The sequence below is a fragment of the Mustela erminea genome, chromosome 1, assembly GCF_009829155.1.
Source record: "Mustela erminea isolate mMusErm1 chromosome 1, mMusErm1.Pri, whole genome shotgun sequence".
In the NCBI taxonomy this organism is placed as follows: Eukaryota; Metazoa; Chordata; class Mammalia; order Carnivora; family Mustelidae; genus Mustela; species Mustela erminea.
The window spans coordinates 27,881,199-27,904,153 of NC_045614.1; the positions used below are offsets into that span (position 1 = coordinate 27,881,199).

Here is a 22,955-nt window from a genome sequence, read left to right on the forward strand (position 1 = left end):
ATTGCTTATTTGAAGGTGCCTTCTTCTATATGGCTCTCCTCTCCTGGATTATGGCAAGCTCTCCCACTTCTTGACCCTTGAGGTCTTAACATTGGTGACCAACGATTTTACTAGCCCTGGCTTACTGCAACGCCCTTATGCCCTATACCTGTGCTTTGTCAATAGTCTCTTTGTCAGCCCTTCCTTGGATTCTCCCACTTGGTATATCTCAACTCTCTATGGGGACCCTGACTAATATAGTTGTCAGGAATTAGACATTCAAGATCTGTATCAACTGAGAACTTCTTGGGCTCATTAAAGATTGGAGGGGTGTGGAGTGATAAACTGTCTGTATCCTACTTCCTATTGTGGTGCACACCACTGACACATGTGTTCCCTCTTCTAGGACATACCTTTCTATGGAATAAACTCATGTTCTCTATGTGGGATTCAAGCTAGAGTCTTGTTCATCTCTCTCATCCTATTTGTTTCCATATACCCTTTGTTACAGAGGAATGAACATTCTGCTGTACTTTGTCCTTCCCCCATGATTGCTCACCTTTGGTCTTTATTGAGGCTGTTTCTTATTAGAAGGCACCTTCTCTGTCTCCATAGTGAATCTTGTCCCCGTTCTGATGCTGCCTTCTTTACCAAGGCCTCACTGACCTGATGGTCTCTCCTTAAGTGCCAAGTGGCTCTCTTAATATTGTCTCCACTTCAACAAAACCCCGTATGTCCTTCCCTCCTTGTGTCTCATGGGTTGCTGAGGAGCAAAAAGTTGGCTCTAGGATGACTTGAGACTCCTTTGCTGGTGTGCTGGTCTCTTGGACCCACCTCTGATACCAACTGGCTCCTTCTCTTTGGAGTCTGTCATGTTCTTGCTTATATTATGATCACACCTTTTCTCCTGTACTGTATGTAAGTCTCCATTCATTAACTTAACAAACGGTGATTAAAACAAAGTTCCAGGTACATGCTGGGTGCTGGGCATACAGTGATATGTGAAATAATATCCATGTCCCAGAGAGCTAAAGGCCTAAAGAAAACTGAAGAAATCATTGGAAACTGAACCCTCTTAAGGAAGCCATTAAATTTAGTATCTCCATCAATAATTTATTTATACATAGACATTCATAAGCAATGTGTAATAGCCATTGGTTTACCATTGGGGATGAAACTGCCCTGTGTTTTGAAGTTACCCTTCTTAGGAGGTGGCTTATATACCCCCCCTCAAAGGGTTGTTATAAGGGGACAATATACTACATATAAGGGCTCTTAATGTCTAGCACCAAGTAAGTTCTCAGCAGTGGTAGTTGGCGTGGAGGAGCCACAAGATGGTAAAAGCCCAGGCATGGGCTCTTTAAGAAAATTCAAGATTCAGATTTGCTGTAGACCACCTGGGTTCAAACTCCTAGTACCAAGTACCAGTACCTAATTCCAAGTGCCAGGGCTGTGATTACAAACAAAACACCCCACAGACCTGAGCAGGAGCTGTATAAGGAGCTCAAGGCATTCAGGAAAAGAGCTGCCATAGAGCACAAGTTAACCTTGAAAATTTATAAACATTCTACTAAGATTCTGCACATGCAGGATTTTTTGGCTCACTTTAGAACTGATGTAGGAACACAGGATTTTATAGATTGTCAACATATACTCTCCGTATTGAGTCTACTTTGGGTATGCAACACCAGCCTGACTTAAGGATGGTGCTGGGTGCAGTCTATATCTTAAATAGAGACTCTTATTCCCATCCTGAGAGAATTTACTACCAAAACATTAACATAAGGACTAATCTTTTTCTCTTGATCAGAGCAATGTGGCCTGTAACTTGGGTAAGATAGAAGAAATAACTCTACCTCTCTAATTTGAAGTCTGAAAAAGTGTTAGTTTTGGTGATTGCCCTGGGTCTTTCATCTTGGAGAATGATGTGCAGAATCCCTATCCTGGCTTCTAGAGAGAGTCTGGCTCATCGGAAGCTCATGGATATCTTTCATGCTGTCCCTCTTAAACCGCGAGAGGCTGAATGTCCTCAATAAGCATCACAGCTTTCTCTTTAGGCATCTATTCTGTCTGACCAACAGTGTGTGGGTAATTTACATTTTATTAGCTCATTCTGAGAAGAACTCTCAGAGATGGGTTTACTTCTTCCATGTAGCATGTGATGAGTCTGAGGTTCATTGAGATCAAATGTCTTGCCCAGAGAACACCCAGATGGTGAGTAGAGGGGGATCCAGTCAGCTCTGGTGCCCAAGCTCACTCTTTCTACTTGCTCACACTGCCTCTCAAGATGGTTGAAGTTCAAGGTGTTTGATTAGGCTGCTCTGGCATAGTATCTACTTTTATCAGCTCGAATTCTGTTTACTGCCTCTTCAGTACAATGACAGATGTGCTAAAGGTGACTCCAACCTATTGCTCTGTCCTGACAAGGACAGACATATGAGAGAGGCCTTGACCGGTGAGGAAAGTTTGCATGTTAGAGTACAAGGAGGGGCTCTGAATTGTCTCCCACCACTCTTCGTACCACAGTGCCATCCAGATCTGTTTTTTCCCTCATTTGTAACCATCTCCCCCACCAGACTAAACTCCACAAGGCAGGGGCCATAACCATGGTGTTCACCCCTCTATTCTTGGTGCCTAGCAACAAATATTTGTTGAATGAATGGATTCTATCTGAAGTGGTAATTTACATGTAACACACATGATTTAAATCTATTTGCCTGAATTTCTCAGCAGATAGTTCTGTCCTTTTTGACATGTTGTCTCCTGGTTTGTATAATTTATTCATAAGGTTCTTCTTAGCCTACTAATAAATTCCTTTGGGACTTAGTCTTTTTATATGCTGTGGAATCCACCACCATAAAGTGTTCATAAGAGATGACTTTAGAAAATATTGTTTGCGGCTATGCTGATTATGAATTTCTGAATACTTATGTCTGGGCTTCTTTTTGTCTCTGAATATGCAATGTGGGATATTGGCATCTCTTTGTATTAGGACATGTATAGAATCTGATTTTCCAAAAACAGTTGGGAGGTAGCAGGAGAGAGAAAGCTATCAGAAATCTGCACTCTCTGACACACACACACATACACACACACACACACACACACACACACACTTCACATACCTACGAGGTAAAATCTTGGTATAGACTTTAACAAACACACTGTTTGCCTATGTGTCTAGATGATAAGATCCATGAATAGGGCCCCTCATCTGTTTTAGGCAGGGAATTCTAGCCCCAGGTCTTGCTACTGCCATGAAACCTGAGGTACTTTCATTTTTGTCTTCATCCCCTGACAAAATGGAGACCTAGCCACATGCCAACTGAGAAGTCAGGTTATTGGTGAGCTTGCAGCCAGCCTACTTGCTGGCCTCCCTCCTCTCACCAAAACAGAGCAAATGCCTAACAGGAGAAGTGTGTCTGGGGAGTTTACATCCACCAGTTTCTGACTTCTGCCAACCGACTTTGCAAGTGTTCTCAAAAGTCCTTCAGTGCCTCTGTGGATGTGGAGAAGCCTTATACAGTTCAAGGGTTTGTGAAATCACGTGAAACAGGATTGAAAGCCATTCTGGCAAAGCAATTGCAATTGGAATTAGCTATGTCACCAAGCCACATCCTGGCTTAAATGATGTTATTTATACCCAACCGCACTCGACAAGTCCCAAAGCTTTCTGTCAAGCACCGAAATCTGACCATAGCATTGACTCTTAGCCCCCCTCCTTTGTGTGGGAACAGAAAGGAAGGCTTTTACAGACCTCTGTGTTGGAGCCCAGAGGAGTACATTTCTCACAGGAAAATATCTCTAATATTGAAGTGGGTGAAATCCTTGGGATTTCTGAATATGGTACACAAACATAGAGTTACGGATTAAGAGGCAGAAAGAAGAGTGGACCTTGCCTTCTTGTTCCTTGTTCTTTTTCCTCTGGAAAAAGGAAACACAAGTATGTACATATCAATAAATAGCATTTCTAAGTCTCCATGTTTTTAATCCTTAAACGGGAGGAAAAACAGCACCAATTGCCCAGGATCAGTGAGGGGCCCCCTGAGAAGATGCATGTAGGGCTCTTAGCACATTACCTGCAGCAGGTAATATCCTCCCACCAGGTAGCCAGCACTGTGCCTCTCAGGTATGGGGGAGGGTAAGAAAAGCATGCATGCATATGTGTTAGGTGTGTAGACCACAGAAACCAAAGGGTAGGAGAGATGTCAGGAGACAAGATCTGGTCACCTCTTGATCATTCTCAGGTGGCAATAGGTGCTGGGGTTCCAAGCCAGAGTGCCTCTTCCATGACCATTCATGCATCATGGCACATGAACTCTGGGGCCTTGAAGGTTCCACGTGACCTCTTAAACTGGAGACTAACACCATAATAGTAGCATTTTAATGCCTCAATTTGCTGTTTGATGATTTTACTATTTGGCTTATATATTTTTTGTGCTTTGTGTTTATGGGTTTGTTGTTGTTTTTACTGGGAGTGGGGTAGAAGTAGATCTAGAACTTCTGTATTTTAGTGACCTGAAACCAGAAATTGTTTTAGAGTAGCTAATAAAAAATACCTATTTCACAGGCGCATGGGTGGCTTAGTTGGTTAAGCAACTGCCTTTGGCTCAGGTCATGATCCTGGAGTCCTGGGATGGAGCCCTGCATCAGGCTCCCTGCTCGGCAGGAAGCCTGCTTCTCCCTCTGGTCCTCCCCCTTCTCGTTCTCTCTCTCTCATTCTCTCTCAAATAAATAAGTAAAATCTTAAAAAAAAAAAATTCCTTCCAAAAAATACCTACTTCTCACTACTGCTCTGAAAGTAATATTGATTGCTTTCTTGATAATGAAAGAGTATACTCTCTAAATTGGTCAGACTTTTCAACCATACCCCCATACTAGAAGACTCTCTGGCTCACAGTTGAGATACCAGTAGCCATGGTTTGGGCAGAATCACTGCCCTAATGATTCAAAAATCTTTGCCCCAGTCCCCTCATGCTGAAGAGGGTAAAAATTTGGAGGGTCTCAGCCTGGGTCTAGGAGAGTAGCACGAACAGTCTGCCAAGTGCACAGTTGTTTGGAAGAATCAATGTTTAGCTAAAAATTTCATGCAAGGCTTTCATCTCATTCCCTTCTATATTCATGTTTGTTCTAATATTGATAGTAAAATGTTTAAATTATTACCCCACCCCCCATTACACAAAAACTTTAAGTACAATTAGTCTACAGTTTTATTGCCAGATAGTAGAGATGGGAATGACTTATTAGAAACTGTAAGTCATAAATTCTTAATCTCCCCTTTATTCCACGTTCAAACTAAACCTTGCCTCTGTCTAAGAATAGATAGGGAAGGAACTTAGGTATGGTTTTTGTTTGTTTGTGCTTTGTGGGGGAGGGGGAAAGTCAGGAGCATGCTTCTAAAGTCTTGATAAGTGATAACCTGCCCCATGACTGCTGTTAACATCTTGGGGGAGAGCCCTGTGTTGGGTTAAAACAGGAAGAAATTCTGGCCTTAGTTAAGATTCACTTATTTAGAGACAAACCCCTGCCTCCAGGTCTCATTTAGGCTGTTACAACGGAAAATACAGATGTGTCTATATAGTAAAGGTTTGGATGACCTTTATCAGGCAGCTTGCCTTGGATTGGGTAACAGGGAATCTTCATTGTGTGTTCAGAGGTGCTATTCCAGCCCTCCAATGTGTAGAATGAAACAGCTGTAATTCTGTCCAAGGTAACTTTATTCACTGAACAAATAGTAACCTATCATATGTTAGGTCCTAAGAATACCAGTAAACCAGTAACATCAATGAACTATATAATCAGGATCTCTAATCACATTCCAGAGCTCACATTCCAGAGTAGGGAAAAAGGTGATAAAGAAGTGAACACATGAAATAATTTCAAAAACTGATATTTACAACAGAGAAAAATCCCAAGGATATAACTGAGTTTGCCTACTTTTGATTGGGAGGTCAAAGACAAACTTTCTAAGGAGGCATCATTTAAATCAAGATTTTAATGATAAGAAGGAACCATGCATGTGACTATGAAGGAGAAGGGTTCTCTAGGCAAAGGGAACCCCTAGTGCAAAGACCCTGAGTAGAACTAGTTTAGGTGGTGTCTTTAAGGAGCCAGGAAAGCCATGGATCCTTGGCTAGCTCCTTGAAGATTGTGACACAAGATCAAATGAGGGGGATAGGCAGGGAGTAGATAACGGCAGATCTTGTTGCCATGGCAATATGTTTGGCTTTTATTGTGACAACAATTGAGAACAGCTGAAGGATTTTGAGCAAGCAAGACATGATATGAAGAATTTCAGAAGATCACACTAACAGTTGTGTAGAAGCAAAACTTTCAGGATTCCGGTGTGAGTAGTGGTCCTTAGACTAAAGTTGCCACAGGAAGGAGGGAGAGAATTGGGTGAGATAAAAATATGGAAGTGAAACCTATCAGATGCCATGATGGATTCAAAAGAGGAAACAAATAATGCCTAGAGTAGTGCCATGCTGTAGAAATAGATTAGAAGCCACACCTATAGCTAAGTTTTCTAGTTGCCACATTAAAAAAAGGTAAAATCAGTTTGGAAACTCTCTAGTTATATTGACTTAAATAAAACGTACTTCAATATGTAATCAATATAAAAAGTGTTACTGAGAATTTTAAATGTATATATTTTCAAACTATGTCTTTGAAATCTGATACACATTTTGCGTTTCTCAGTTCAGACCAGCTCCATCTTCTGGTTCTCAGTAGCCAGCGTACTGCAGTGTAGGCCTGGTTGTCTTATCTCAGAGCACACTGGAACCTAGTGTGGCACTCTGACCAGGACTTTTTCCCTTCTGGCCGCAGTTTTCTTCTTCCTAATAGGGAGGATGGCTGACTCATGAAAACCCCTACTCATCTTTTATCAACCTCTACAGAAACTTTGTGAATATTTAGTTCCTGGGACAATGGGCATGACCCTACCTTACAGAGGATGGGCTTCCCCATTCATAACAGTGTTTGGAAGATAAGGGCTTGGGATTCTCCTGTCTAGCCTTCTCTGGAGCCTCCAGGTTTGTGGATCTCTTCTTGCCACTAGTCCATCCAGCTAGTATCCATAGGAAAGAAAAAACTGAAAAGGACTTTATATAAATTGTGTTTGGACCAAGGGAAGGCAAATGACTCCATGGGATTTTGTAAACAAAATGTTGGCATAAACTCAGCAAATTTACAAGAACACGAAAAAGCAGTATATACTCACACTGCGGGCAGCAATCTCCTTTAACAATACATCATATTTCATGTTAATTTTGTTAGTGTTAATTAACTTAATTTTAATAGTTTAATGGTTAATTTTAATAGTTTTGCAGTTTTCTTCTTTTCAAATTCAAGTGTATGCTTTATAGTTCTATCAGAACTATTATACTTTTAAATATATCTAAATATGTGCAAAATGAGTAAGCAGATCTTGGGAGTCCATGTGAAAAAATTTCTTCTAAAAAGAAATCTTTAAATTCACCAACTAGACTGAACACTATTCAAAGTGGTAAACATTTTCAAGAAGATGAGTGGGCAGATACTCCTGAAACAACCTACCATTGCTGGACCCTGTGCCCATGAACTGTGCCTTCACAGTTATAACTAAATGCCAGCTCTATGGCCAGAGCAATTAACTACAGACCTCAGGGAGACTTTAATTCTTAATTTGGGTATGCTGATATTTACTTTAGTACCATTTTGCCTTTGATGCCATGTTCACTTTTAATTCTTTAATGTCCTATCAAAAAGTCCTTTTAGCTCATAACAATGCAAAGTGAAAGTACCATATTTTGGCTACCTCAAGGATTTTGGAAAAGTTCCTAGAAATCTCACCACATTTGAAAAAAGTTATTTCCATGGGAATGTATTTCTGAGTTTTAAATTATGTATTTTTAGACTAAAACTTAAGATATTTTAAGTGATTTCCAAAATACAAAAGAATTGCAAAATCTTTAAATTTTTATAAATATATTTATATATCTTCTATAAGGATTCTCTGCAGAAAAGAATGGCTTAAAATAATTTCAGCTCCAAAGATGGTCCAGCTGTTATCTTCATAACCTAAAGCAGTGGTTCTCATCCTTTCGATGTATAAGGTATTGGTGAAGCTTGCTTAAAAATTCAAGCTCAGGTTGGCTCCCACTAAAATCTCCAGTTTACTCCCTCCCCAGATGGGAGATAGAGCTAAACCTTGTGAGTCACACTGTCTATTGGGATTGGACCAGCTACTTGCTCAGAGAGAACCTAGCCCTTCAGAATAACAGTGGACATTATTGCTGAGTCCCTACTTTGTTACACATTAATACACTGGAACCTTACAAGCCCATTAAGTAATTTGCTAGTGTGTTATGAATATTGCAGATGAGGAAACAAAGGTTTAGAAGAAGCAAGCCCCTTATCCATTGTTTAACACCTAGTGATGAACAGAGCTGGGTCATAAAGCCCTAGTCTGATTCTTAAGGCTGCTTCTCCATCAGGTTGCTTGACAGGTAAACATTCATGCAGGACCCCTGAATTCCTGCTGAATCAACTGAGCTAAAATCTAAGGGGCACCTTGGTTGCAGATTATTTCATTTCTAAACCTGTGATTTTGGCTGGCCACACAAAGACTCGTTTGGTTCTGTCTTCACAGTTTGCTTACTTGGATTCTCTTCATCCCTGATCATCCGTTGTCTTTCCTATTTGGCCTCTGTTAGACTTGTCCTCAAATCCAAAGTCTCTGCCCTCCATTGTTTTTTGCATGAGTGAGCTTGACAAATGTTCTCATTTGAGAAGGCAAGCTGCCTCCCTATGCTTGGTTTAATGTGAGCTCAGTAGAGTGGTGTTGCTGGATTTAGCATTAGTCATCAAAGCTTTGAGCTCATGCTGGTCTAAGTAATTGTTCTTTTTAGACTCAGATTAGAATTTTAATCTGAGTTTAATCTCACAAATTTAAGAGTCTTAAGACTCGGCTGCCTCAGGATGAAGGGCAGTCCACGAGGGTTAGGAAGCCGTTCCCAGTAGTGGCAGGCTGTAAGTATGGATGAATGGCTATCAGTTTTGCCACTGTTCCTTTAAGAAAAGACAGGGAAGATAGAGGAAACCTTAACTAGACTTCAGTCTAGTGCTGCCAGTAATCTTATCTGACTTGTTGGCAACTCACATTGGCTAATGTATCGTGTTGGATAAATGGGTCTCAGAGCACTTTTGGAGGTCTCCTGATGGGCAGTGAGAGGGTCTGTGAATAGGACCAACATCCATCCATGAATACAGTCATGAAGATCTAGAAGCTCATTAGAAAATAAAAACACTTGTCTGAGTTAAAGCCATGACAAACTCGGTCTCTGAGATCTCTCCTTACTGCTTGGAAAACTGGCTTTCTCAGCTACACTTTCCTCCTGTGGAGGAACACTTCTCATGGAAGTACATCATTCTTTCAATATCTGCATAAATGGTGTGGCTTTGAAAGGTGCGTTAGAGTGGAGCATCAGATGTGAACCATGTAGGCATGGACAGAGGAGAGGAGACAGGTGTGCGCAGCAGTAGTAACATAAGAGCCCACAGGAAGGATGATGAGCTGTGATGGGGACAAAAATATTTCCACACAGGAGGTTTTCACCTTTTCTGGGTACTTTAAAGATTTTTGTTTTTGTTTTTGATTTTGTCTTTTTGTCCTATGCTGGCTCAGTTTTCCTTTATCTTTAAGGAGAGTTTCTTTATTGATCCAACTTATAAGCTTTTTTGATACAACTTGGGGGTTAAGTGTGTGTGTGTAATACACACACGCATGTGTACATGCATAGAGATATGCACTTAGATGTGTAAATGTCCAATATGCGTATGAGTGTATGTCTGTACATAGCGACACGTGTGTTCCTGTAGAGATATTTGTCTCTTATGATCATGGGACCTAGGGATCAAAGAGAATTTCTGGTGGACACTGGAGAGTAAGGGATTTAGAGAAGTCCTGGAGTAGTTGTGGAGTTCATGAATTTGAGAGAAGAGGGTTTTAAGAATCACTCTGGGCTTTAAATTAGGGTTCTGTTAATGTGCTCTAGTGGACCTGTGTCTCTCCAACTGTGACCTCGCACTGGAACTGAGTCATGTGGGGCCCTACATCATATTGGATTTACAGAAGCCTGGGTTACTACCCTCATCCCTGACACAAATAGCTCCTTCCCCAGGCATGCTATATACATTTTACTTCATGGGTGAACATGATTGGCAGGTAGGATATCAGGAAAAGGGAAAGAATTCTTTGTAAAAAAAAAAAAAAAAAAATTGAAGTTGATGTCTCCAGAAAAACACATTTCTTTTATAAGCATTCCCACAGACATGAATGGAAGTGCTATCAGAGAAAGATAAGGAAAATGAATCGACTTATCCATCCAGTCAGCTCCTGGCACCTGGGAATTCTGCTTATGAGAAGATTTTCTTTCCAACAAGTATCCCCATTTTAGAGAAAGGGACAAAAAAGAAATGAGCTGTGAGACTGCATTTTTGTTGCTAGTAAGAATAAAGATTCTAGACCAGAAAATATTTTTGGATGAATTGTTTTGGCTTTGAGTTGGATATGTTCCATAAAAAGGAATGTGCTCTGTATGTGCACTCATGCATCATTTACTCAATACCCCAGTCCTGTATTCTACCTCCCAGGAAATATTGATTGATCTCCAGTAGCAGGGCTGAAACCTGGTCATAGACCTAAGGACCCAGAGCTTTGTTGAATTACTAAGCTGGATTTTATGGATCTTCAAGAATCATTTATAAAATAACTTGGTGGTAGATTTAAAAATTATGGCACTTTGTAACAGACTATATGAATTCAGAAAATTTTTATTAGTCAATTCTATCTTTAGATTTCCCTCAAAACTGGATTATATATGCTTTGTATTTACTCATGTAGAAGTTTGCTTTGTAGAAGATACACTATAAATATTTAACAAACCGGGAAATAATAAAACAGTTCCTTGTGTGACAGAAAAAAAAAGTGTTTTTGTGTGTGTTCACACACACATGCAGTCCTAATTAAATTAATTGCTTATGGGGAACTGTTTCTCTAAATATTTCAAGCAGGAACAAACTATAACAGCAGGGAGAAGAAACTCAATTGAGGGGTGCATGGCACCATCTAAAAAGAGTGAGAAATCACTCTGTCAAATGAGAGGATTAAAATTAAACAGGTATCAAAATTACATACTGCTTGGAAGAGTGGCTTACACTAGGAAATTGACTATCAGGCAGGGGGTATGAAAGTTAACTGCTGTCGGTGTAATTTCATCCTGCCACCAGGTAACTACAGTTGCAGTCGACATGCTAATAGCAACAAAGGGGGCTGTCGGCTGCACACTCAGAAGGAGCCAGCTGATGAGCCATCTGGGTTCTTTAGTAAAAAGTCAAGATTTCTTTTCAGCTCTTAGAACACCACTACAATTCTAAAGGACAGCTACTGAAGAGCAGTGAAGTTCTTTTTATCTACTAATATCAATTACAATAAAAAAAAAATTCCCTGAGAAACATAGGATGAATGAAAGCACCCTGTATATGGTGAAACTTAGGGGGAAAACTTGCAGGCAAGTAGAGCACTATAAGCAGAGTTCATAGTTGCCACAGCTGGTAATGAGCCATCAGCAAAAGGTCTTTCTCCATAGGGCTGTTGCAGAGAGATGTCCTGCAAGGGCAGTTGTGTTTCCCACAACTGCTGAAACTCTTTCTTAGTCCACCTGAGAAAGCTTATTAGTGGTCTCTTGTAGGCATAATCTATAACTATAATATTTCAAATAAGAATCTTCTGCATTTTAACCATTACTAGTGCTGAGGACTTAAGGCACTCCTCCCAGTGGGCTGAGACACCCCCCCCCCCACCTCCACCCCCAGACTCCATACCGCAGCTAAGAACATTTTTCAAGATGGCAGGGGGAATCATTCTTTATGAAGCTTCTGTCTCTTTTAATGTGAGCTCCCACACCACAGATCCAATGCCTTTGTTTGAAATGTAAATAGAGAAAGATGCATATGAGCTTATGCTCAGATGGAGGAGGTCCATAGATGTTTATATTTATATCCGAAAAGTCTTGAAAAATGTCATGGTTCTACATACATGGTTCTACAAAGTTCTACACTTTTTAGAAGTTATTTGAAGAGACTTGGGCTAGGTAACTTCCCCGAGATGCTTAGTGGGTTAGACAATGGGCCAGATCTCTAACATGATGCTCCAAGCTTCATGTCGAATCCTGTGATCAGTCCTTGTGTTGACATCACTACATTGGGCCATGAAGTTAACTTCTCGGTAGTCAGACCCTGTCCTGTATTAACACTGATTATAATCTTTATCATAAGACAAATATATTATGTGATCAGGGTAATTAATGCTATCTGCAACAGCAGACAAATCTCCCCAAACTTAATCTAAGATTATCTCTTTTTCATGTAAGTCTATCCAAAGTTATGTGATCCCTATAGCTATGGCATCAGGAATATATGATCTGCAGGTCACATAGATAGAGCTGGAGAAAATACATTGTCTCACAAATCACTGATCAAACTAGCTACCTGGCCTTAACATTAGCATCTGGTAGAAGGGTATGGGAATGCAGAAGGATGCATGAATGTCTGGTAAGCTTCTAATATGAAGTCTGACATCTCTAGACAATGACCTATAAATGTTCTCTCAGGTCTAGAGGTAGCTCCTGTTCATCTGGAGACCTAAGAATTAAACTGTCAGCCTTCCCTTACTCATTGGTACTCATGGCAAGCAGGATAATTACAGCAAGCACACATACTAATTTCATCTTTGGAAAAGGAAAGAATGGAGTCCCCTAGAAACCTCTGGTCCCAGTAATCTGAGATCTACCAGACATGGGAAGGTATCCCATCCTCCCAGGTAGGGGCGATTCCTTGTTTAGGCTCTGTGAAAGAATCCCTTTGTTCACTGTCCTCTGTGGCCCCTGGCCTCTGGACACCCTGTGGGTGATTGCTATGTTCTTCTTGGGCCATGACTGAGATAGCCACGGGGCATTATTCCCTCCTCAAGAGTAGCACAGCTTCCTCAGCCTACTTCTGTCTCTGGGGGCTGGTGCAGAGCTGACAGCCATTTTAGGTCTCCAACAAACAAAGATTTTTTAGTCCTAACTGCCAGTATCTTTGGACAGTACATTTTCCTTAAGAACTAAGAAGGTTTCTGATAATTGCTTCCAGTATATTCCATGAGTCCATAACTATACTATTTATTTTTTGAGCCAGAATTCTCAAACCTATTTTGTTTCTCTTGTCCTTCTTTTCTTCCCAAATTAATGACTGCTATCTTGAGGCTATGGGGAACAAAAGGTAGGAAAGCTACATCTCTGCCTCTTCCCTTTTTTCCCCTCACAGGAAAGGGCCTAAGGTTTTTAATGTATAGATTTCATAAATCAGGGTGACAGAGATGAATAATTCAATAGAAACAAGACAGTATACAAGGAAGTATTCACAAGAAGAAATGCAACTGGCCAGTAAGTGTGAGAAAAAGCTGTTCATCACAAGTTTTAAAAATCAGAATGAGCTACATTTTCTACCTATTAGCTTAGTATAGGTTTAAGGTTGGATATATTTTAAGTACAAATTGTATATATTTAAGGTGTACAATAGGATGACTTGATATACCTATACATGCGATTATTATAGCCAAGCTAATTAATACATCCTTTCATATATACTGTTTTTGTGGTGAAAGCACCTGCTGAAATCTCTTAGCATATTTCCAATACTGAATTCGATTTTAACTGTAGTCATCGTGACTATACGTTAGATGTCTAGACTTACTCATTCCATTAGTTGAGTTTTTTGCTTGAAGTCATTTTATCTAGCTGAAAGGTTTAATTGGGCTTCTAGGGTGCAAGGCCCTGAATTTTGATTCATATATATATGAATATATTTATATATATTTCCATATATTTCCTTATATTTATTTTTGTAAGCTGGCCAGGACATCCCCAGCTCATCTGTCTAGTGACATCTTGCCATATGCGGCCAGTGGCAACTAACATACACTAATCCTCTGTTTTCAATATGGTAGACACATGGTCTGCCTGCTAAGCCAGTACAGACACAAAGGCACTAAATTTGCTGCCCTGTAAAACATGAGCCACCATCTTTCTATCCTCTGATAGCCAGTTCCTTGCTGCCTGCTGCTCAACTGATACACTAATGGGTCTATTTTATGGTTTTGTTATGACTGCACCCTGCTTCTGGGTTCCATTTCTCTATAAGAATAATTAATGACAAAATTTCAGTAGTGTCCTACAATATAAAGGCGAAATGGCCCTGCTCTGTCTAGTAGCTATGCCATCTGAAATGTGATCTCTAAGCTCTCCACAGCAAATGTCTCAGGGCACTTCCACTCACAGTCCATTAGCTAGAACTAGACACAGGGGGATCAACTGTAGAGCCTAAGAATAGTGACATGTCTCTGTCATGTGCACTCACACACTTCAGCAACCAGCTGCTATGATGGTGCTCCCTTATCTACCACTATGCCCAAGTATAGCCTCAGCCTCAAAATTCCTTCCATTTTCCCTGATAACTCAGGACTATTCCCATCCCCCCCCCCCGGCTCCCCAATTTTTGCCTCAAACTCCTGTCTGTTTCACTGTGGAGCTTGTGTAAAGGAGAGTGGTATAGGTTGGCAGAGGCAGGCAGGGGTCTTTGTAGAGTTTCTGCAAAGTGCCTCCAGTCCACTTCTTAGAGCTGAATCTTGTTATGCGTGAATTCCTATCCCTCCCCTCTTCTCGTTAACTTAGAGATGAACTCAGTGATTGCTTCCCCTTCCTCTCCTCTGCTCCCCACACACCACAGCTTGCTTTTCAGGTCTGGAATGCTGGAGTGAAAGGCACTATAGGGTTTCTCCTTATTTAATTTTTAAAAATAAGATTTTTTTTTGTTACTAGTAATTTTAAGAATAAGGGATGTTGATGTCAACTTAAACACAGTAGTATGTAAAGAATAGAGTACATGCAGTAGTGTGTAAAGAATAGATCACCCATTTTATATATATATATATATATATAATATATATATATATATATATATATGTATATGTATATAAACTAGGAATGATCAATTTTAGAGATGCCTGGCTGGCTCAGTTGGAGGAGTGTGCTACTGTTGATCCTCAGGATTGTGAGTTCGAGCCCCATGTTGGGCATAGAGTTTACTTAAACGAAAATGATGATTATTCGCATTTATGCTATGTCGCTCCTATCTTTTGGTTGAGGCCCTATCTATTTATATATAATTGAAATCTTCTAATGTAGGTTATTCTGTGTCCAGCTTTCTTAACAGTGCATTCTGAACATGACCTTGTTATTGGGTATTTCTATAAGCATAGTAGTTTCACTGAGGTAAGTAACATATCCTACGATGAACCATTTAAAAGTGTATAATTCAGGGGCATTTAGTAAATTCACATTGCTATGCAAGTATCCTCTATAGTTCCAAAACATTTTTAGCCCTCAAAAGGAAACTATATCCATTAAGCTGTTCCTCCTGAGCCCCTGGAAACCACCAATCTGCTTTTTGTCTCTATCAATTTACCTAGTTTGGATATTTCTTATAAATGGAAGCCTAGACCCTGTCACCTTTGCTGCCTGGCTTCGTTACTTTTGCACAGTGTTTTCAACTTCAACGTTCATCCATACTGTAGCATGTATTAGTCATCCCTTTTTATGACTGAAACGTTCTGTCCTATGGATGTAGTACATGTTTATCCATTTGTCAATTTATGGACACTTGGATTTTTTCCACCTTTGGGTTATTGTGGACAACATTATGAACCATAGTGAATACATTCTTGTTTACCTGTTTGCAATTATTTTGGGTATATGCCTACAAGTGAAATTTCTGGGTCATACGGTAATTACATGTTTAACTTTTTGAGGAACCATCAAGTTATTTTCCACAGCAGCTGTATCATTTCACATCCCCACCAATGTACAAGGTTACCGATTTGCCACTTCCTTACCGATACTTTTTTTTTAAGTGTAACCATCCTCTATGTGTGATGTAATCAATCATAATGGCTTTTATTTGCATTTCTCTAATGACTAATGATATTTTCATGTGCTTGTTGGTCATTTATGTATCTTGGCAGAAACTCAAGTCCTCTGTCCACTTTTTATTTGGATTTCTTAATGAGATTTGGGAGTTCTTCATATATTATGAACATTAGGCCCTTATAACACATATTTCCTTCCATTCTGTAGGTTGTCTTTTTCACTTTTTGATAGTGTCTTTTGAAGCAAAATTTTAGATTTGTATAAAACCCAATTTATATATTTTTTTTCTTGTTTATGCTTTTGGTGTCATTGTTAAAATCCATATCCAAATCCTAGCTTATCAAGATTTAACCCTATGTTTTCTTTTAGAAGTTTTTATAATTTTAGCTCTTGCAAATAGGTCTTTAATCCATTTTGAGTTAACTTTATGTGGTGTGAGGTAGGGATTCAACTTCATTCTTTTGCATGTGTTTGTCTAGTTGTTCCAATGACATTTGTTGAAGAGACTCTTCTTTCTTTCATTGGATGATCTTGGCACCATTGTTGAAATCAATTAACCATTGATGTACGGGATTATTTCAGGACTTTTAACTCTATTCCATTAATCGATTTGGCTCTCATTATATCAGCATCACACTTTTTTTTTTATAGTAAGTTTTGAAATCAGGAAGGCTGACTTATCTCTTTTTTTTTATTTTTTAAAGTATAATTGGCCTACAGTATTATATTTCAGGAGTATAATAGTAATCATACCCTCTGACTACCATCCATTGTTCTTTGTATCTATGAGTCTATTTCTATTTTACTTTTTCCTGCTGTTGAAGTTCCACAAAAATGAGATAATATACTATTTGTCTTGTTCTGACTTATTGCATGTAGTATAATACTCTCTAGTTTTATCCATGTAGTCACAAATGGCAAGATCTCTTTCCCTTTTATGACTAATATTCCATTGTATATATAAACATTTAAAATATATGTATAATTATATATAAATATATTTACTTATAAAGTGTGAACACCACATACACTTTTTTTCTAAATTTTTATTTAAATTCTAGTTAGTTAATATATATTGCACTATTGGTTTCAGGAGTAAAATTCAGTGATTCATCACTTGCATACAACACCTAGTGTTCATCATAACAAATGCTCTCCCTAATAACCATCACCTAACCCATCCCCCAACCACTGTCCTCCAGCAACTCTGTGTTTTTAAGAGTCTCTTTTGGTTTGTTTCTCTCTCTCTTTTCTCTTCTTCCCATATGTTCATCTGTCTTGTTTATTAAATTACACATATGAGTGAAATCCTATGGTATTTGTCTTTCTCCGACAGATGTATTCTGCTTAGCATGATACATTCTATTTCCATCCATGTTGTTGCAGATGGCAAGATTTCATCCTTTTTGATGGCTGAGTAATATTCCTCTATAATTGTGTATCTATATATATAGTTACATAGTTACAGCTAAATATAGTAGAATATTACTATATTATAATATACTAATTAGCTATATACTAATATAGCTACAGTTGTATAACAATATATATCTATAGAACTATAGAACTCTTCTCTTTATCCATTCACCAGTTAGTGGACATTTGGGCTCTTTCCATAGTTTGGCCATTGTTGATAATACTGCTCTAAACATCAGGGTGCATGTATCCATTTGAATTTATATTTTTGCATCCTTTGGGTAAATACCTAGTAGTATAATTACTGGATCATTGGGTAGTTCTATTTTTACTTTTTGAAGACCCTCCATACTGCTTTCCAGAATGTCTATACCTGTTTGCATTCCCACCAACAGTGTAAGAGGGTTCCCCTTTCTCCTCATCCTCACCAACACTTGTTGTTTCTTGGGTTATTTACTTTGGCCATTCTGACAAGTGTGAGGTGGTATCTCATCATGGTTTTGATTTGTATTTCTCTGATTGATGAGTGATATCTTTTCATTATACCACATCTTCTTTATTCATTTATCAGTGGACACTTAGGTTGCTTCTCTATCTTGGCTATTATAAATAATGTGACGAACAAGGGATGAATAGGTCTTTTTATTTTTCTTTTTAAAATTTTATTTATTTATTTATTTTTAACGTTCCAAGATTCATTGTTTATGCACCACTCCCACGCTCCATGCTATACATGCCCTGCTTAATACCCACCATCAGGCTTATCCATCCCTCTACCCCCCTTCCCCTCTAAAACCCTTAGTTTGCTTCCTGGAGTCCATAGTCTCTCATGGTTTGCCTCCCTCTCTGATCCCCCCCACCACCACATTTTTCCCTTCTTCTAATGTCCTCCATGTTATTCCTTATGTTCCACAAGTAAGTGAAACCATATGATAATTGACTTTCTAAATTACTGTTCTTGTTTTCTTTGGATTCTCAGAAGTAGAATTGCTGGATTATATGATAATTCCATTTTTAATTTTTCAAGGAACCGTCATCCAATTTTCCATTATAGCTACACCAGTGTACATTTCCACCAATAGTGTATGAGGGCTAAAAAAAAAAAAAAATGGAAAACAACAGTGCACAAGGATTCCTTTTACATCCTTAGGGACCCTTGTTATTTCTTGTCCTTTTGATAGTAGCCATTCTAACATGTGTGAACGATATCATTGTTTTGATTTACATTCCCATGATGATTAATTATGTAGAGCATCCTTTGATGTATCTGTTGGCCATCTGCCTGTCTACTCTGGAAGAACTATCTATTGGGGTCCTCTGCCCATTTTTTAATTGAAAATTTTTTATATTGAGTTAATAATTCTTTATATATTTTGAATGTTAACCTCCTACTGGATTTGTCATTTGCAAATATCTTCTTTCATTCAATTGTTGCTTTTATGTTTTATTAATGGTTTCCTTTGCTGTGCAAAAGCTTTTTAGTTTGATATGGTCCCAGTTGTTTTTTGGGTTTTTTGTTTGTTTGTTTTTTTGTTGTTGTTTTGCTTTTGTCAACCTAGTCTGAGGAGACCAACCCACAAAAGTATTGCTAAGATTGATGTCAAAGAGCTTACTGCCTGCCGTTTCCTTCTAGGACACTTATGGTTTCAGGTTTTACATTTAAGTATTCCATTTTGAATTTATTTTTGTGTATGGTATAAGAGATTGGTCCAGTTTTATTCTTTTACATGTAACTGTCCAGTTTTTCTAATACCATTTATTGAAGAAGCTGTCTTTTCCTCATTGTATGTTTTGCTTCCTGTGTCATTGATTCACTGACCATTTTCGTGTGGATTTATTTCTGGGCTCTATTCCATTCCATTGATCTATGTCTTTGTTTTGCTAGTACCTTACTCTTTTGATTACTATACCTTTATAATATAGTTTGAAATCCAAGGGTGTGATACCACCAGCTTCTTTCCCAAGACTGCTTTGGCTAGTCAGGGTTTTTTTGTTATTCCATACAAATTTTAGGATTATTTGTTCTAGTTCTGTGGAAAATTCAATTGGTATTTTGATAAGGATTAAATTGAATCTATAGATTTCTTTGGGTAATATGGACATTTTAACTATATTCTTTCAATTCATGAGCATGGTATATCTTTCCATTTATTTGTGTTGTCTTCAATTTCTGTCATTGATGTTTTATGGTTATCAGAGTAAGGAAGGGTCTTTCTCTTCCTTGGTTAAGTATATTTCTAAGTATTTTATTTTTTTGATGCAGTAAGATTATATATGGAATTGTTTCTTGTTTCCTCTTTCTGATAGTTTATTAATATACAGAAAAAAAACGGATTTCTATATAGTTTGTGTCCTGAGAGTTTACTAAATTTCTTTATTCTAATAGTGTTTTGGTGGAGTCCTTAGGGTTTGTTATGCACACACACACACACACGTGTGTGTGTGTGTGTGTGTGTGTGTATATATATATATATATATATATATATATATATATATATATAGTGTTCTCTCATCTGTAAATAGTGATCATTTTCTTTCCAATTTGGGTGATTTTTATTTTTTATTATTACTTTCTAAGATTTTATTTATTTATTTGAGAGAGAGAGAATGAGAGACAGCATGAGAAATGGAGGGTCAGAGGGAAAAGCAGACTCCCCACTAAGCAGGGAGCCCAATGCTGGAATTAATCCTGGGACTCCAGGATTATGACCTGAGCCAAAGGCAATCGCTTAACCAGCTGAGCCACTCAGTTGCCCTTGAGTGACTTTTCTTTTTCTTGCCTAATTCCTGTGGCTAAGACTTTCAATACTCTATTAAACACAAGGTGATTAATCATCCTTGTGTTTTAGAAGATCTTAGAGGAAAACCTTTCAGCTTTTCACTATTGAGTATAATGTTAGCCATTGGTATGTCATATATGGCCTTTATAATATTGAGGTACCACTTTTTTTCCTTTTTAAGATTATGTAAACACAATTCAATGTCTTCATGGTATTGTACTATATGCACATACCTCAGTTTGTTTTTCTGGTCTCTTAAGGTTGGAAAATAGATTCTTCCATTCAGTTACCTAGTACTTCTTGTGAGCCACCAGAAGCCAGTGTTTTGTTCTGTTTTGTTTTATTTTTTTTTTTTTTAAATACAGTTGTGGGCAGGAGAGCAATACTTTTTACTAAAATTGAAAATGAAGAATGTTCATATACAAAATTTCATTAATAGAATGGTATACAAATAAAACATTAAAACCCCAAATTGAGAAGTGAGCAGAAAATATTTTTCGGTAGAAAATATTTCCATTTTTGTTGTCTAATACTATGGGAAATTCTCCTCCAACTACCGTCAAATATATACCACGTGCACACTCTGACAGATTTTCTAGATTTGGCATAAATCATATAATAGCTTTGTCTCTGGTGCGGAAAATACACTGTAACATTCTATCTTATTGATAATGCAAATTCTAGTATTCTGGTTTGTCTATACCTATGTGAACTCTAAAGCTATATCAGAAGTGAGAATGGTTTGGAGTGCCTGGGTGGCTTGGTGGGTTGGGCCTCTACCTTCGACTTGGGTCGTGATCTCGAGGTCTTGGGATTGGGCTCTGCATCGGGCTCTCTGCTCAGTGGAAAGCCTGCTTTCCCCTCTCTCTCTGCTTGCCTCTCTGCCTGCTTGTGATCTCTCTCTCTGTCAAATAAATAAAATCTTAAAAAAAAAAAAAGAGGTGAGAATGGTTTACTTTTATTATAGTTCCTAACAATTGAAGTTGGAATGGGATAATGGTATTCATTTGTGAATACAAAAAATTATTCCTCAGACTTCTCATAATTAGGTAGTTTAAGACCTAGAAAATCCTTTCAACAGTGCCTGCCCTTTAAGTCCTTAATAAAAGGACTTCTCGAAAAAGTTCCCCAATTTCTACTCTGCCTTTCTTCCTTTACCAAGTGTGACATAGTCCAGCCAGGGGTCAGGAATAAGGAAATGGGATTAAGAAGACCACTTCAGGGGTGCCTGGGTGGCTCAGTGGGTTAGGCTGCTGCCTTCGGCTCAGGTCATGATCTCAGGGTCCTGGGATCGAGTCCCATATTGGGTTCTCTGCTCAGCAGGAAGCCTGCTTCCCTCTCTCTCTCTGCCTGCCTCTCTGCCTCCTTGTGATCTCTGCCTGTCAAATAAATAAATAAATAAAATCTTTAAAAAAAAAAAAAGACCACTTCCATCCTGACCTCAGTGAAGTTTGTTTTCTTACCTCCCACAACTTCCATTTCTGTGCTCAAAGCTATCTGAGTGCTTTGGATGCTTTCTGAGAGGTGGTCCATTATTTTAATATCTAGCTTTTGGTCTGAGCTCAGTGTAACCAAAAACATTTAAGAAGATTGTCCATAGGGCCATTCCTCAGACATTTCAGTTGAAGGGTAACAGAATATGCTATCCCCAAATATGGAACTTTGGTATAAGGATTACCTTGCACTGAAGGCAAGTGAGAAGCAGCAGATATAAGAAAAGCTCTCTGCCTAAAAGCAGAATATAAATTTATACAGATATATCCATTTCCCTTTCTACCAGAAGGAGAAAAGTTAGTCACTGGGGAGAATTCTAGAACTCTTATCATCCCAGAGATGGCACAAGAAGAATCTGTATAACAAACCTTGCAAAAACTAGCCCTTTGCTACTGTTTGATTTGCTAAATAGTTGCCTTCCCACAACTTGCTACCCCTAGAAGCTCAGAGTCCTTTTCCTTTGTTTTTTTCACTGAAAATTTATTGCTTTTTTGTTAAGATGCTATATAAATCCATGTTCTAAAAACCGCTTTGATTTACTCATCGTTGGGTACTCTGGTGTGTATGTGCAGTACACAAGTTAATAAGCCAGTTTGTTTTTCTCCTTGTTGGTCTCATTTTTGTTAGGGACCAAGTCAGAGAGCTTTTTTCCAATCCCCTAAATACACATGCCTTCAAGAGCTATACCAGATTGTTCCAGATTCTAGTATATTCAGTTCATGATGGGTTCTTAGTGCTTCCTGATTTTGATAAAGTAGAAAATATTCCAGTATCAACCACACCCACAGGATGAATTGGGTAAGCCTAGGACATATTGCAAGAAGACTTTTCCTTTTGATTTGAAATAAGGAGACACAGGGATTATCTCCCTCACAGAGCACCCCCATCAAGAGATTGAGAGACATAACTGTCACCTATATCTGGAAGTATTGAGGTGGAGTGCGCTGCTACATTCAAGTCAATGTGGGGGGAACAAAGTCAGCAAGGAGTGGAAGAACCAAATTAACTGTTGTAATGCATTTCTGGTAACTTCAAATTACCTCTCATTCCATTCAGAGCACTTTTCTCCAAACTCTGTTTCACTATGACACATAGCTTTGTGGACTAATATATTTATTTATTTATTTATTTATTTATTTATTTTTAAAGTATTTTTTTTAAAGATTTTATTTATTTATTTGTAAGAGAGAGAGAGAGTGAGAGTGAGCACAGGCAGACAGGGTGGAAGGCAGAGTCAGAGGGAGAAGCAGGCTCCCTGCGGAGCAAGGAGCCCGAT

At 38.6% G+C, this 22,955-nt stretch overlaps 1 long non-coding RNA gene across 2 annotated transcripts in view; it reads left to right on the forward strand.

Moving 5' to 3' along the window:
• The first annotated feature begins 6,243 nt into the window (after nucleotides 1-6,243).
• LOC116599402 overlaps nucleotides 6,244-22,955 on the forward strand; it is a 313,606-nt gene continuing 296,894 nt past the window's right edge. The window contains exon 1 of one of the 2 annotated variants that reach the window (XR_004289354.1): nucleotides 6,244-6,325. This is a non-coding gene — a long non-coding RNA (uncharacterized LOC116599402). The remainder of the gene's footprint in view (nucleotides 6,326-22,955) is intronic. The other variant, XR_004289355.1, reaches the window with a different exon arrangement.